The 14147-nt window shown below is 43.1% G+C and overlaps 1 long non-coding RNA gene across 3 annotated transcripts in view; it reads left to right on the top strand.

Annotated features, from left to right (window-relative positions):
• The window catches only part of LOC128581440 (uncharacterized), a 44276-nt gene that overhangs the window by 17671 nt on the left and 12458 nt on the right, over nt 1-14147 (top strand). The window lies entirely within an intron of this gene.

Genomic DNA, 14147 nt, shown 5'->3' with positions numbered 1-14147 from the left:
GATGTAAACTACTTCATGTGGTCTCTGGAATGAGGTGTTAGGCAAATGCCAGGTGAATGTGAACATTCCTTATAAATGCCCTTCAGTTTCTGCCACACCCCTCACCCTAAGGCTAGCAAGCCAAAGAGCTCAAAGGAGAATTAGGGACCTCTGGCCCATGCTATTCCTTTCTCCTTGGAGAGGAGAGCCAGATACCATTGGAACCTGGCAGCTGGACTGCATTCTCATCTTGATGATCCACCACAGGGGGAGACGCAGAGATGCGGCAAAGCCTGACTAACAACACCCTCACCATCACCCCCAGATCACTTACCAGATCACAAGTGTCAAGGGATCTTATTGCTGAGTAGAATATCTCATTTCAGAATGGGTTCTTAAAGATTCCGGTATGGTGCCCCATTTCTCACCTGCAAAATGGGTGTTAGAACAGCATTTACACCCTGGGTTCTTGTGAAGATGAAAAAAGATAATCAAAAGGACTGAACACAGGACCCGGGACAGTAATACACATTGGCTACTGTTATTATTTTGCCTTCTGTGTTAGTATTGCTTAACCTGTTTATGGATTGATGGATTTTCACTTAATAAATGAATTTTCAGGAAATGATTGATTTTCATTTAATGAACATTTATTCACTCAATCACTTCATTTATTTCTTTATCATGAAGCCTTTTATGCCGGTACCATGCTGGGCTCCAGAGATGCTGAGGCTCGTTGGGCACAAAGGTAAAGACTAGGCAGGGAAAGAGACACATGAACTATAAAGCAGGAGAGACCAGGTGTAGTACGTGTCATCATGGAGACATGTATAAAGCACTTCTGGCACCCAGGGGAACTAAGAAGGGCTCCCCAGAAAAACCTCTTTGGACTAGATCTTGAAGGATGAGCAGCATGGGGAGTTTGAGCCTGGGAATTCCAGGTAACAAAAACAGCTTGCAAAAAGGGATGGAGTTGTGAGAAAACGGGGCTGGGGAGCCAAGAGAACTTTGGTGTGGATGGTGTTGAGCCATTCTCCCTGACACCGTCTGTGAATTCAGACTCACCTGCAGCTGAGCCCTAACCCAGGTGCTGGGCCCAAGTCTGCTCCTTCAGGGACTGTGAGTAGCTTGTGTAACTCAGTGTCAGGTCAGCCAGGCTCCAGGTCCTGTCCTGAGCTCCTGCTCCATTGCCAACTGTGAAGTTTCCACTTGATTCTTGTCACAAGCTCTTCTTTTTGTTCCATTTCAGTAACTGGGTTTCTGCCCTGTTTCTTCTTCCACATTCTGTCTCTAAGTTTCTTTAAGAATGGAATTCTGCCTCTTCTTATCAGACCTCCCCAGGGTTTGAGTTCCCCCTAGAACCTGATCCTTGTCCCTGGGCCCTTGGTCCATTCCTGGTTATGACTGGCCAGATTCCTCGTTTACCCTTCTGCAGGTGGAACATAGATAACAACCATCTGTTGGACACCCCCTCCGCCCCCCCCCGTTACTGCCTAAACAAAAATTCCCATCTAGGATCTGTTTTAACTGCCTGGAGGAAGTACCTGCCTTGCCAAGTCTGATTACTGACAAAATTCCTAAACTCCATTCTGAATATTGCTGATGAAAAGTTCACTACTTTGATATTAAAAGTAGCACCAAACATAAGCTTTGGGGGATACAGGTGATACCGTATGCTTTGGTAAATTCCCCCCAAGTGTTTGGGCTTAATAGAAGACATTCAATAAAATGTATTGGAGTATTTCCAACGATTGAACCTTGGCGCTGTGGGCATGAGCCTTTCTGTGCCAGATGAACATTTTATGGCATATATAATTTTCCTTAATATGGCTCGAGGAATTAGGACACCAGTCATATGCTACCAGCCACAAATTTAAAAAATCAAACTTGGAATAAAGTCACAAGAGGAAATGAGGACCATTTGGAAATTTGAGAACCCGCATGTTCTCTATGTAATTTTTTTTTTATTTTCAGGAAGAATTTCAAAGTTTCAACCTGTTTTAATGCTTGCCCATCTGGTTACTTTATTAATGAAAACAGCAGCATCTTCTAATGCTCTTGTGTGAGGCAACTGTACTTTCCCAAAAAAATAACAGAAAGAACTTTGGGATTTGATGGACCATATTTTGTCTCTCTCTCTCTTTTTTTTTTTTGGAAAAAAAATAAATCCCAATCGGAGAGCATGTTAGAGAGACTATGTGCATAGAAATATTCAGTGAGTCATGCCTGGTGTTGTAGGTCTATTCTGGTGTGTGGGGTTTCCAGAACAATTACATAAGTGTTAGCAAAGCCAGGAACTTTTGACATTTGTGGCAGCTTAAAGGAGTTCTTTTCATCACTGAAAATATCCTAATTGTTGTTTCCTTAAATTTAAAATGTATAAAACTGGTGAAGCAGCATGAATTGATTTGGAGGCATTTCTGTTAAGTATGCTTTGTTGGCAAAGAAACTGAAAAGAAATTATTTGGAGTGAAATACAGGTGATCAAACTATAACAAATATGGTGATCTAATTATCCAGCAAAAATTTTCTGAGAGTGTAAATTGTTGGTGAGACATTTTTATTTCTTTTCCTTAGACAAGCCATAAAGATTTCCTTTACAACCTGAGCGTCCATAGCATATTGTTTACTTGGACACCCTGACATAGGGGAGTTATTCAGTAACATGACTTTGAAAATGCTGCGATTCCAGAGCTACTAGAACATACTGATAACTTGCTTTAATCTTTCAAAGAATCACCTAGAGAATAAGATGCTATTCCAGTACAACTAATATGTTTGTAAAAATGTGTTACTTATTTTTTTAAGCTACCCAGATACCAGGGTCTTTTCTAATATGAGAAACTAGAGAAAGACCCAGCTAAACCATAGTTGGTGCATCTTTTCTGTCTCAAAACTGTGCTCCACAAATCCAGGGTTAAGGGTTTTCTAGGGAGGGTAGTCTTTGGTTCATGCGGATGCTTCGCCAGTGTCTTACACAACTTTGCCACTGGCTTATTTTCCTGCAGATAAGAGATTATAGTTGTGGGTGTTACTGTATTTATTGGTTCAGAAGGCATAGTGCAAAGGACACACAGGCAGAGCAGGCACTGACTCATATAGAGTTTGCTCTTTGCTCCTGCCCTGTGTGTTCCTTTGGCAGGGAGGGCACAGCCTGCCAAGTGCTCTGTGCACCCAAATGCTGTTGAATTCTTTCCACATGACCACAAGTATGTGAACACCTCTCCTCTGTAGCAGAGCTGATAGCATAGAGCACCCCGGGAGTCCTGATGGAAGTGGGTGAGGCTGTGTGAACTGCGTGGGCTGTGGTCACGTAGGTGATGGTGTAAATGAGATCACAGCCTTGGTAGGTATCATCCTTAGAGTGCGCTTGTTGATGTTGGAGTGCTCTGCACTGTCCAGGACTATTTCCAAGAATCCACTTGAACATGTACCCCTGGGCTCTACGATACAAAATGAAAAGGAGGAATGTCGTGTCCCTGCCAAGTTTCCTAGATAATGCAGATCATTTTTTAGGATGAGGTGACATCTCAAGGCTGGGATTATGGAGATGGAAGAAGGCAGGCTTAGCAAGTAAGAAAATGCTCCTAGAACTAAGGTCAAATCAGAACGTACCTTCTAGCTAGACCAACAGAAGGGAAGTGGAGCAAGCTGCCTTATTTTATTTCACTGACAAACTGTTCATCTTACTCTTGGTGACAGACACCAAGTCCAGCTAGTGCTATCTCTTCTGATTCCAGAATTTGTCCTGTCTTCACCATTTCTCCAGCCATGGAGTTCTGTCTTCAGAGGCTGTCACTCACCGGCATTACCGTGGTGACCCCTAACTGGTCTCCATCCTTCAGGCTTGCCTCCCAAACCCATATCTCACCAAAGGCATATTTCATGTCTTTCCATTGTTTGATAATGGGAATTTGGGGGGAGTATTTCTGTCAGCTCTCCAGAGCTGGACCAGAAGATTCAGAAATTTGATAGAAACTAGTAAGGTATGGATGGAATAGATCTGGGGCCATTCAATGGTGTTGGCAGTGCTTTTCCCAGAACGAATGATATTCTGTAATTTCTCTACATTCCTACCTTCTTTGTTAACTCTAGAGAGTGAACATTGTTCCATCTTGGGCCAGGTAGCTGTTTGTTGGTGAATAAAGGGAGCTTAAATTTAACAGACTTTCCATTGAGGGAGAGGTAATCCTTCAAAAGGAAATCAAGGTTGGGTTGATCCTGGGTTGTCAAAAATTGGCACGTCCCACAGTATGTTGATTATAGAAGGGGCATGTAGGTGCAGCAGACAACACAGAATAGCACTTCCATAGTTGGCCACTTCCTTGAGTTGACCTACTTTTCATAGACTGGACATGCACCACGTGTATGTATCAGTACAGTAGGCCTAGTTCCTTCTTCACCTTTGTATGTTGACCAGTTTGTTACAGTCCCTTGAGTGGTCAACTTACAGAGGTTCTATGAGATTTATTCCAATAGCTTCTTAATTTCTCTCTCTTCTTCAGTAGACATTGACGTTCTTGAAGGAAGGATCATTCATCTTTGTATGCCTGGCCTCTCATAGACACTCATCTACACATACGATATGTATTCATTGTATGAAGGAATCCATGTTCGTGTAAGTGAAAGTTTTGTTTTGACTAGTCTATAAGCTTTCAGATCCTTCTTCCTGACCTAGAACTGTCCAACACTGAACTCAGAAACACTCAGTTCACCCACCTTCTGGGTGGTCCCCAAGGGGCAGAAAGAAATTCAAAGGGGGCAGTATCTGTGGCTCAGGGAGTGGGCCCCAGTCCCATATACTGAGGGTGGCAGGTTGGAACCCACCTGGCCCTGGCCAAAACTGCAAAAAAAAAGAAAGCCAAAGGACTATATGTTGAATAAAAGACCTCTCTTTCTGCTTCCATTCATCCACTGATCTTAGCACCATTTCAGTCTTCAGAGACTCCTAAAATGCATTCGTTCCCAGGATGCACAGTAGTTCTTGATAAACTAATACTATCTTATTTGACAATATAAGAGGAAAAATGTGCTTTGAAATTAGACAGGGTTCCAGTATGAACCCACCAATCACTAGCTTTGTGACCCTGGATACTTTTAGCCTCTCCAGGTCTTTGCTTACACACAGGTCCATTGAAGATACTGCAGGTGTAAACGAGGTATTAATAATATATGCAAAGGCACTTGTTATAGTGCTTGACATTTGACAGGTGTCCTGTGAATGTCAGCTCCATTCTGCTTCAGTCGTTGACAGTGACAGAAGCATAAGGAAAATTGGCAGTGCTAGAGTAGGTGATTTAAACTGCAATGGAAACCAGAAAAAGCAGAATGAGTGTACCACGTTAATCTAACATGGATCAGGGTCAATTATTAACTTTCTACTGACTGAATAAAACATACCAAAGTTTTAAAAAATGTAACAACCAGACTGTATTTTCTAAAACAATATAGAATTGGTATTTCCCAAACTAGAAGCTGCACAGGCATCACATTAAATTGGAAGAGATTTCCTCTCTAATGAGTGTTGCTGTTTGTTCTATGCTAATAAGCATTTGGATGAAATCCTGGGTGCATATGGGTTGTTCGTCTATATCACCACAGTCTGCACCTCTGCAATTCTGGGACCTTCTTTTTTTTGTTGTTTATTTTAGTTTAATCAATAAAGAAAAAGCTCAATTAATTGTACTATATGATGTAATAAAAAATTCCTAGAAAAAGGAATCAAAGAAACATCATTGACTTTTATTGGATCTTTGTTTTTCCTTCACATTAAAAAAAAAAAAATCACAAATAGAAAATTCCAAGCACTATAGTTGGGATATAAATGGAGTTCTCTCAAATTAAACCAGACCTGCATTGTTCTGGGATGGAATGAAACCAACTCAACAGGTCAAAAGGAGGGCCTGATACCCACCCCTCTTGTCTTAAGGATTATTCCCTTTACTCATTTTTCCCCCTTCTCCAAAATTCTTAGCTGCTCACACTTTCCAGATTGTCCCCCAGGAGAATGAGCACGTGTTGTCCTGGTGTGGAGATGGCTGGTATGCTAATTCATAGTTTGCAGGAGAGGGAAGCTAGGAGGTGGAACTGGAAGATAGTGAGCTAAAAGTAGCGTAATCCACCTCCACACCCCTCTCTTTAGCACAGCACCACATCTTCCCTGGCCAAAGTGAAGCAAGGGTGCCACGGCAGTCTGAAGAGAGACCCTTGATTTTGCACAGGGCACCCACTTTTCCCCTATAAGAGAAATGACCATCAGTTCCACCGCCTTCCCCTAACCTGGCCATGGGGAGGCTGATACCTGACTGAAGTCAGGTCTCTGAGGTGCTCTTGACCTGGAATTTCAATGTCAAGGGAAATGACGTGAAAACTGAGGATGGTTGGAAATCATTTACCCTGGTGGCAATAAAACTGAGGAAGCTGCATATATTCATAAAACCTGAAATTCCTAGAGCATCTTTTGCACTTTTACAGAGCAGATTCTTTGGCTTCTCCTTCCGGGAGCAATTCTGTATCCTTCCAATAAATTCATTTCTTTGCTTAGGATATCCAGAGTCAGCTTCCGTTAACCTCAACACAGAGTTCTGACTAAAATCGCCTCTCAATGCTTCAGGTCCCAATGTGCACTGCTAAGGGCTGAAATGTGGGGGTTTGGGTAAGAGTCACTTGGGTCACACATTTGCTAAGGCGCAAAACTCAATTTCTCTCAAGCCGTCCATCTGCCAAAGTCAGCCTTATGGCGTCCCTAACAGAGAAGTGGCCGTACAAGCCTGGGAAGGAGAAGACGCCCCCGGAACAATTTTCCTGCTGTTAATTTGGTTGAAATCACCAGATTCCCTAATTCTGCCAATGCAATTCCAATGAACCCCATAGATTCTAGAAATATGTCAGTGGTGCTGGTCTAGGTGGGTACGATTTCATCAGTCTGTGAGAAGCAGTGACGAAGTTGCACGATAATTATATAACAGATTATGGTGGAGAAGCATTTAGAAAAGAAAAAAAAAATCACTGTGTGGGAACTTTTTCAAACCACAACCATCCATTAGAAGCCTACATTTCCCAGAAGAGCCTCATTCCTTCATTTGGGTGGCAGTTTTAAAGTCAGCTGGAACCACTGTTTCCTTGCAACAGCAACCGAGCTAGTCAAACTATATTTTATTTTACTAAATAAGTAGCATTTCCTAGTGAGGGTGCTTTGTGTCCCTAGGATGTTATCTTCTTTTGAAGTTATTTTCAGCTTTGGTTTGAAAAGTGTCCTAAGTCAGCAATAACCAGTCTTCTCCCCATGGAGTTTAGGGAAAGGGGGGAGCATAAGAGAGGATGTTCTTGCAACATGGACCAGAGCCAATTATTTCTCCTCTGCCTCTCCCTCCTCCTTCCTTTGCTGTTCTCATCTCCTCCTCTTCCTCCCTCCTGCTCTTCCTCTTTTATTAGTTGGTTTTGCTGCAGGTGCACTCCAGCCTCCTGAAGAGGGAAGCGATTTCTGTGTATTGTTTTATCCAAAAATATTTGTTGAATGACTATGAAATGGCAGGCACTATCTCCTGTACCAGGCCATGGTAGGCAAAGTCTCTGCCTTCAAGGAGCTTCTGTTCCAATGGAAGGAGACAGAAACATGATGATTTCAGATCTGCCTGGCTCAGAGGGAGCCCCTGGGTCTAACGCTAACTGGGCAGGGGACTCTGATGTTTTTACTTTCAAGGTGGAAATGGCTTTTTGTGTAAAGTAGCAATTACTTAGACAAACACTTCAGGCAAGGAAAATCAGATCAGGAAATGGTTGATTTCAGAGAAGATCAAAGAAGGAAAATTTTCCAGGGAAACGTTTACTTTCATAGATTCATTTCAGTATTTTTTTGTTCTTCTCATTTGGGACCTTTGCCTGACTCCCTCACATTTGTGAAATGCTGTGTGACTGTGCAGACTCCCTCTGTGCACGGTCTCAGAGGTCCTGTGATCTCACCTGGCCCCGTGAGAAGGCCCGAGCAGGTATTATGATGGTCGGACAGATGAGAACACTGAGGCTCAAAGGACTGGCCCATGTGCACTCAGCCAGCTCAGGTGTGACTGGAAGCCGGGCCTTCCCCGTCCGTGGTCAACCCTGACCCTCTCTTCTCCCCTCCCACCCACTACATTGCCGTCTTTTTCATGTCCTGAAAAGGCTCTGCTGCTGTGGATTTGGTTGGGATTAGCCATAATATTTTGATTGGGAAACTGAACATTCCTCCCCCAAAGCACACATCCCTCTGATTTGCTACCATCTCTGTTAAAAATTATTCTTTTTAAAGCTTTTTTTTTTTTTTTTTGGCCTTGCTCAGAGACCATTCAGGAAAAGAACCAAATCTCTGATAGTGTTTGTTCCTTAGCGTGGAGAGTCATAGGAAGCAATCCAGAGAGGACACAACGAACTTAATTACTGTTTTGCAGCAGAAACACTAGAAGCAGGAATATTGATGTTATGTTAACAACAGCAACCTCTGAATTCATGACAGCAAGAGTCTCCATCTTCTCTGACCTATTTGCCTGATCCATCCATCCCTGTAAAAGTGGATCAACTTACTGCAGGACAGGAAGGCAACCACATGTAAACAAAACCTTATTATTAATATACTAGCATGGCCTCCACCAATGGAAGCTAACATTTATCTAATACTTATTATAAGCTAGACCCTATACTAAGAGTTTCATGTAATTATCTCACTGAATCTTTACCTCAGCCTTTGAGCGCAGTGTAATTATTAGAACCATTTCATACAGGTCGGAAATTGAGCCTCCAAAAGGTTAACTGTTTCACCTAACAATACACGGTGGTAGAACTAGGGTTTGAAACCAGGGCCGTCTGACTGTGAACTTCTCTTTCCTAATCACTGTTCTCATTGGGAGCACAGCTTATGAGAGTTAGACTTTAGCTGGACTCCACATTCTAGACATGAGGAAGCAGAGGCCTTGGCAGATTTAGGATCTGCATAAAGTCACATGTGCATCTTCACCCACAGAACGAGACCTGCTTCCCCATTGCCTCTCCCAACCAGAGAAAAGCTGGGGCGAGTCTTTTGGTATTTGTCTAAATTTATAGAGGAATATCTTTTAAGAGTTTCTCCAAGCTCTCACCTGTAATCCTGGCACTCTGGGGGGCTGAGGCAGGAGAATCATTTGAGCTCAGGAGTTTGAGACCCGCCTGAGCAAACTGAGACCGTTGTCTCTACTAAAAATATAAAAAATAGCTAGGTGTGGTGGCAAGCACCTGTAGTCACAGCTACTTGGGAGGCTGAGGCAGGAGGATTGCTTGATCCCAGGAGTTGGAGGTTGCTGTCAGCTGGGCTGAGGCTGTAACCCAATTACAACGTTATTATTTCTAAGCATTTGAAAGCTAGCCCGTATTCCAGTAGGAATCTCCAATTCCACCTGTCTTTGTTCTGATAAGAGCAAACCTGGAGAAATAACTGTTTCATAAGAGCATATTTATCTCAAGCTGTCAGGGGAGTCATCTTTGAAAAACTCATAAACAGGAAGTTAACTGCTGTAATAAGCAGATGGTGATAGTGCAGGTTTTATTACTTTTGTTTTGGTTGCTTTTCTTCTTCTTCTTTTTAAAGAGTTCATTAAACCAACCTGAATGTTAACAATCCATTAGCTCTAAAGGAAACATTTTTAGCTCAAGAAAATTCCTTTTTCCTCCCAAATCTGAACCCATAAACACAAAAGCTCTTTGTCTTATAAAAAGTCTTAGAGCGAGTTGTTTCCACAAGATTAGCCCTATTGATCTGAAGCACCTGTGCTTCTAGAAAATGTAGGACATTATCAATTTTTAACATTTGTCCAGGAAGCTGTGCTTGGACTAATGTTATTTATCCAGCTGGGTATACAGACCAGGACAGAGAAGATCAAAGTAGCTGGGGATTGTGTAACATCTGAGATCTGCCCTGATAATCAATCAAGCCTGCAGCATGTGGACCTGATTACAAAACACCATCTCCCCTGCCCTTCCAGGATGCTGATAAAAGTGGAAGGCAGTGCTGACTGTAATGGCCATAACCCACTTCAAGGATTCCAAGGACCCTTTTTTTTTTTTTTTTTAGGTCATTCAGTTGTTATGCTTAGTTTTCCAGATGGTGAGCACAGGGAAGGCACAAGATGAAAACCCTAACATGCAATTTGCATCAGTGAGGCCCTTGGGGTTGTTAAGAGAACAAATACAAAGGGGTGTGGGAGGAGGTGAGTGGAACTGTGTGTGCCGCCCCCAGGTAGGTCTGCTCTGGGGTGGCCCTCTCCTGGAGGAAGGCTGTGTGCAATTGTGTCTGCATTCCTGTCCCCTCTGCCTGCCCTCGCTGCAGTGGCCGGAAAGCAGCGGGGCCCACAGAAGATGCTCAATAGAGAAAACAGCTCCTCCAGTCCCAGCATTTAACCTTGGGTGTTCAGTGAACACACTGGTGGGTGGCAGTGGAAGGGCCCAGACAGGAAAAGGAAAAATGCTAGTTGGTTTGGCAAGAAAACAAAAATGGAAAGAGCCCCCAGAAGTTTAAAAATAAATAAAAATAAAATCAAAACCCCAAACCACAGGCTGCCTTTACTTGAGAAGTGAGAAAGTGAAGGAAGCAATTTAAACCAGAACAATGCAAGAGTGGCGGGCAGTGCAGGGAGCTCCCACCACCTTCCCGGGTAGGACGGCAGGGGTGGGAGGATCCATTCAAACCAGGCACCTCCGAGCGTGGCACGGGATTGCTCTCCATGACGCCTGGCCTCCCCCAGCTGCTTGGAAAGGAGCTTGCACAAAGGGAGGAGGGGAAGGGATTGCCGAGAGGCTGCTGGCATGCCGCTTTCCTTTCTGAGTTTGAATGTTTCTCAGAACTTTAAAGGCTGATGGCTACATTTAATCAGGTTTAATCATTGAAATGAAGGTGATGTTCTTATGCAACACAAATGAAGAGTAATTCTGCCACTGTTTTCCCTACAAGGTAATGAATGGCAAGGGCTCCCCGGAGTAGCCTGGCAGTTCGGTAATGTTACAAATTCGGGGGAGGCAGGAAATATGAAAGTCTGGTTCATTGCTAATATTGTCTTCTGGGGATTTTGGCCTGTAGGTTAAGCAGGCGGGGTTCCACAGCTGGTATTGTGTAATAACCAAGCACTCGCTCACTCTCAGTTCAGAGAAATTCTTTGTACATGGCATCCTAACTGCATTCTATATTTAAGACGGACGTTTTCTCTAAGGAACTCCTAATGTTTTCTGCAAAGGATCTTGCATAAACAGCCAGGGACTTGGGCTGAATGAAACATTAGTTTGTTTCGAGGTAGTTTGGCAATCTGAATGTGTGCCAGTTTAATCATTTTAGGAAGGTCCAGGTCCAGGTCTGACTCAGACGGGCCTACCACCAATTTATTTTCTTTAAAAATAAATGCTCAATCAACAGTGATAAGACATGTATGTCCATATGAAAGGGTGAGAAGGGCACTATACCTTTTTAATTGTCCTTCAAGAAACCCATAACATTGATCTAACCATGAGAAAAACATAAGATAAACCCAAACTGAAAAACATTCTTTAATTACGTCACCAGTACTGCTCAAGGTCACCCCCAAACAAGGCAAGTCTGAAAAATCGTCACATTCTAGAAAAGCCTGAAGAGATGAGATAACTAAATGGAATGCAGTCTCTTGGGTGGGATTCTGGAACAGCAAAGGGCATTAAGAAAAAACTCAGAGGCTCAGCGCCTGTAGCCCAGCAGCTAGGGGGTTCGAATCCAGCCCGGGCCCGCCAAACAACAATGACAAATACAACCAAATAATAGCTGGGCATGGTGGTGGGAGCCTGTAGTCCCAGGGGCTTGGGAGGCTGGGGCAAGAGAATCGCTTAAGCCCAAGAGTTGGAGGTTGCTGTGAGCTGTGACGCCACGGCACTCTACCGAGGGCGACATAATGAAACTCTGTCAAAAAAAAAAAAGAAAGAACTAAGAAAATCTGAATATAGTATGGACAGTAGTCACTAGTAGTAGTAGTATAACATCTTACCTAATGATAGTCAAACCGGATATGGGATATATAGAAACCTGCTGTACTTGCTTCGTAACTTTTCTATATACTTAAGCTATTTTAAATTGAATTTTTATTAAAAATAAATGTCACTAGTTAAGTATGGCTGATGATTCTGCAAAATCAAGAACTTGAGTCACTTTCATGTTTCAATTCATGATTGATGTAGACTCCTGTTCCCAGTGTTAAATGTTTTTGATACTTTACCAAGAGGATAATTGACACATAAAGATAGGGCTGTCATGCCTGTGATCCTAGCACTCAGAGAGGCTGAGATGGGTAGATTGCCTGAGCTCACAAGTTTGAGAGCAGCCTGAGTGAGAGCGAGACCCTGTCTCTAAAAATAGCCAGGCGTTGTGGCGGGTGCCCATAGTCCCAGCTACTTGGGAGGCTGAGGCAAGAGAATAGCTTGAGCCTAAGAATTTGAGGCTGCTGTGAGCTATGATGCCAGGGCACTCTGCGGAGGATGACGAAGCGAGATTCTGTCTATGAATAAACAAACAAATAAATAATTACAATAAAGGTAGAACAGAAATAAAGAACACAAGTTGTGGGGTGATGTGACAAAGGAGAGTTTCTCTTCTAGAACTTATTTACCTGGTCCTCCACTCCAGCACCTGGCCTATGAACTTGACCAGCTACCTTCTGCCGAGATGCTGGCTAATAAATGAGTTTCTAGTGTTACCTTATAGGGATTTATATATCTTAACAGGATATCTTGGAGAGGGAAAACAGGTGCTGAGGAATGATTTTAATATTGGTGGAATTTCCAAGAATGACAGTGGTTTCCTTGGTCCTATAGAAAAGTTATGAAGCAAATATAGAAGGTTTCTATATATTCCTCAGCCAGGAAGGGGCCAGCCCCTCCTTAGGAGACACAGGGTCAGCCGGTTACTACTAAGACATTGGCCTTAAATTCTGATTCTTAAGGTTATGACTTCCTAGAGACCATCAGGGATAACCTGACTACTCATCTCAGGCAGGGCAGATACAGTCAGTGTGGGAGTCAGGAGCAGCAGGAGGCCAGCCTCTGAGAGCTGACCTGTACCTTACTTTCTGGTCTTTAATAACTTGAGACATTGCTGCCAGCTATAACCAAACATTGCAACCATTGTAATGAGAAACTGATGGACTTTGGACTCAAAGTGCTACATTCAAGTCCTTATTTCCAAGTTTACCATTTTCTGGCTGTGTGGCTGAGGTCAGGCTACTTAATCTTACTAATCTTCAAGTTTTTCATCAGGAACAAGTCTGATGATAATCCTGCCTTGAAAGATTGCTGGGAAGATTAACTAGGTTCAGTGCGTGAGAGCCCCTTGCCCAGTGTCTGGAATACAGTAGGTGCTGAGCAAATGTTCTTTCTCTTCCCCGCTCCTTCCTTTCTCACAGAGCCAGGACAGTGGGGACAGGCACGGCCTGGGCAGAGCTCAGCCTCCTCCACAAATGCCTCTCTCTGTTCTCACTAGATTAACATTTCTAATAGGATCAAGAAATCTTCTAATTCATTGATCACTAATCCTGAGGTTTGCAAATAATCACTTGTGATTTGTGGAGAACCAGGAACTTAATGCTCTTATCGGGTTTACATTTATTCACCATTATTTTCTGTTATTTAGTGGGAAGGTCCAATCTTGTCTCACCAGAAATTGTCTAGGTGGCTCTCTGGCTGGACAATTAAAGCTAAGTGAGCCCAGGAGCTATGTGAAGTACACCCTAAAAGAAGCGTGTTTAAAATAAGACAGGAACCCTCCTCTAATAGGATGCTTTGCAGCAAAAGGAGCCACTACTGAGATTCTCTCAGTAGAATTGCAGGAAGAAATAAACCAGAAATAAGGCACCTAAGAAAGCGAAGAGAGGTGGGAAGAAATAAAAATAGAAGAGGAAGCAGCCAGTTAAGGTAAACAGGAAGAGATCACACCACACAGGGTCTGGGTCACACATGCTGGGGAAAGCTTCTGAAACCCAGACTCTGAAGACGGAGGGATGTTGAAGGGAAAGACTTTGCAACATATAGATCATTCATATTTCTGAATGGCAGCCACCTTCACAGTAAATGTCTTCCTGTTACAGTAAGCCTGCCAAGTGTATCTGTCACTCTAGGCCTGTGGGGAGTGTACAGTTTTCCTCTAACTGACATAA

Source organism: Nycticebus coucang, chromosome 3, assembly GCF_027406575.1.
Source record: "Nycticebus coucang isolate mNycCou1 chromosome 3, mNycCou1.pri, whole genome shotgun sequence".
Taxonomy (NCBI): Eukaryota; Metazoa; Chordata; class Mammalia; order Primates; family Lorisidae; genus Nycticebus; species Nycticebus coucang.
The sequence above is the reverse complement of the archived record's forward strand: the minus strand, read 5'-3'. Positions and strand labels throughout refer to the sequence as shown.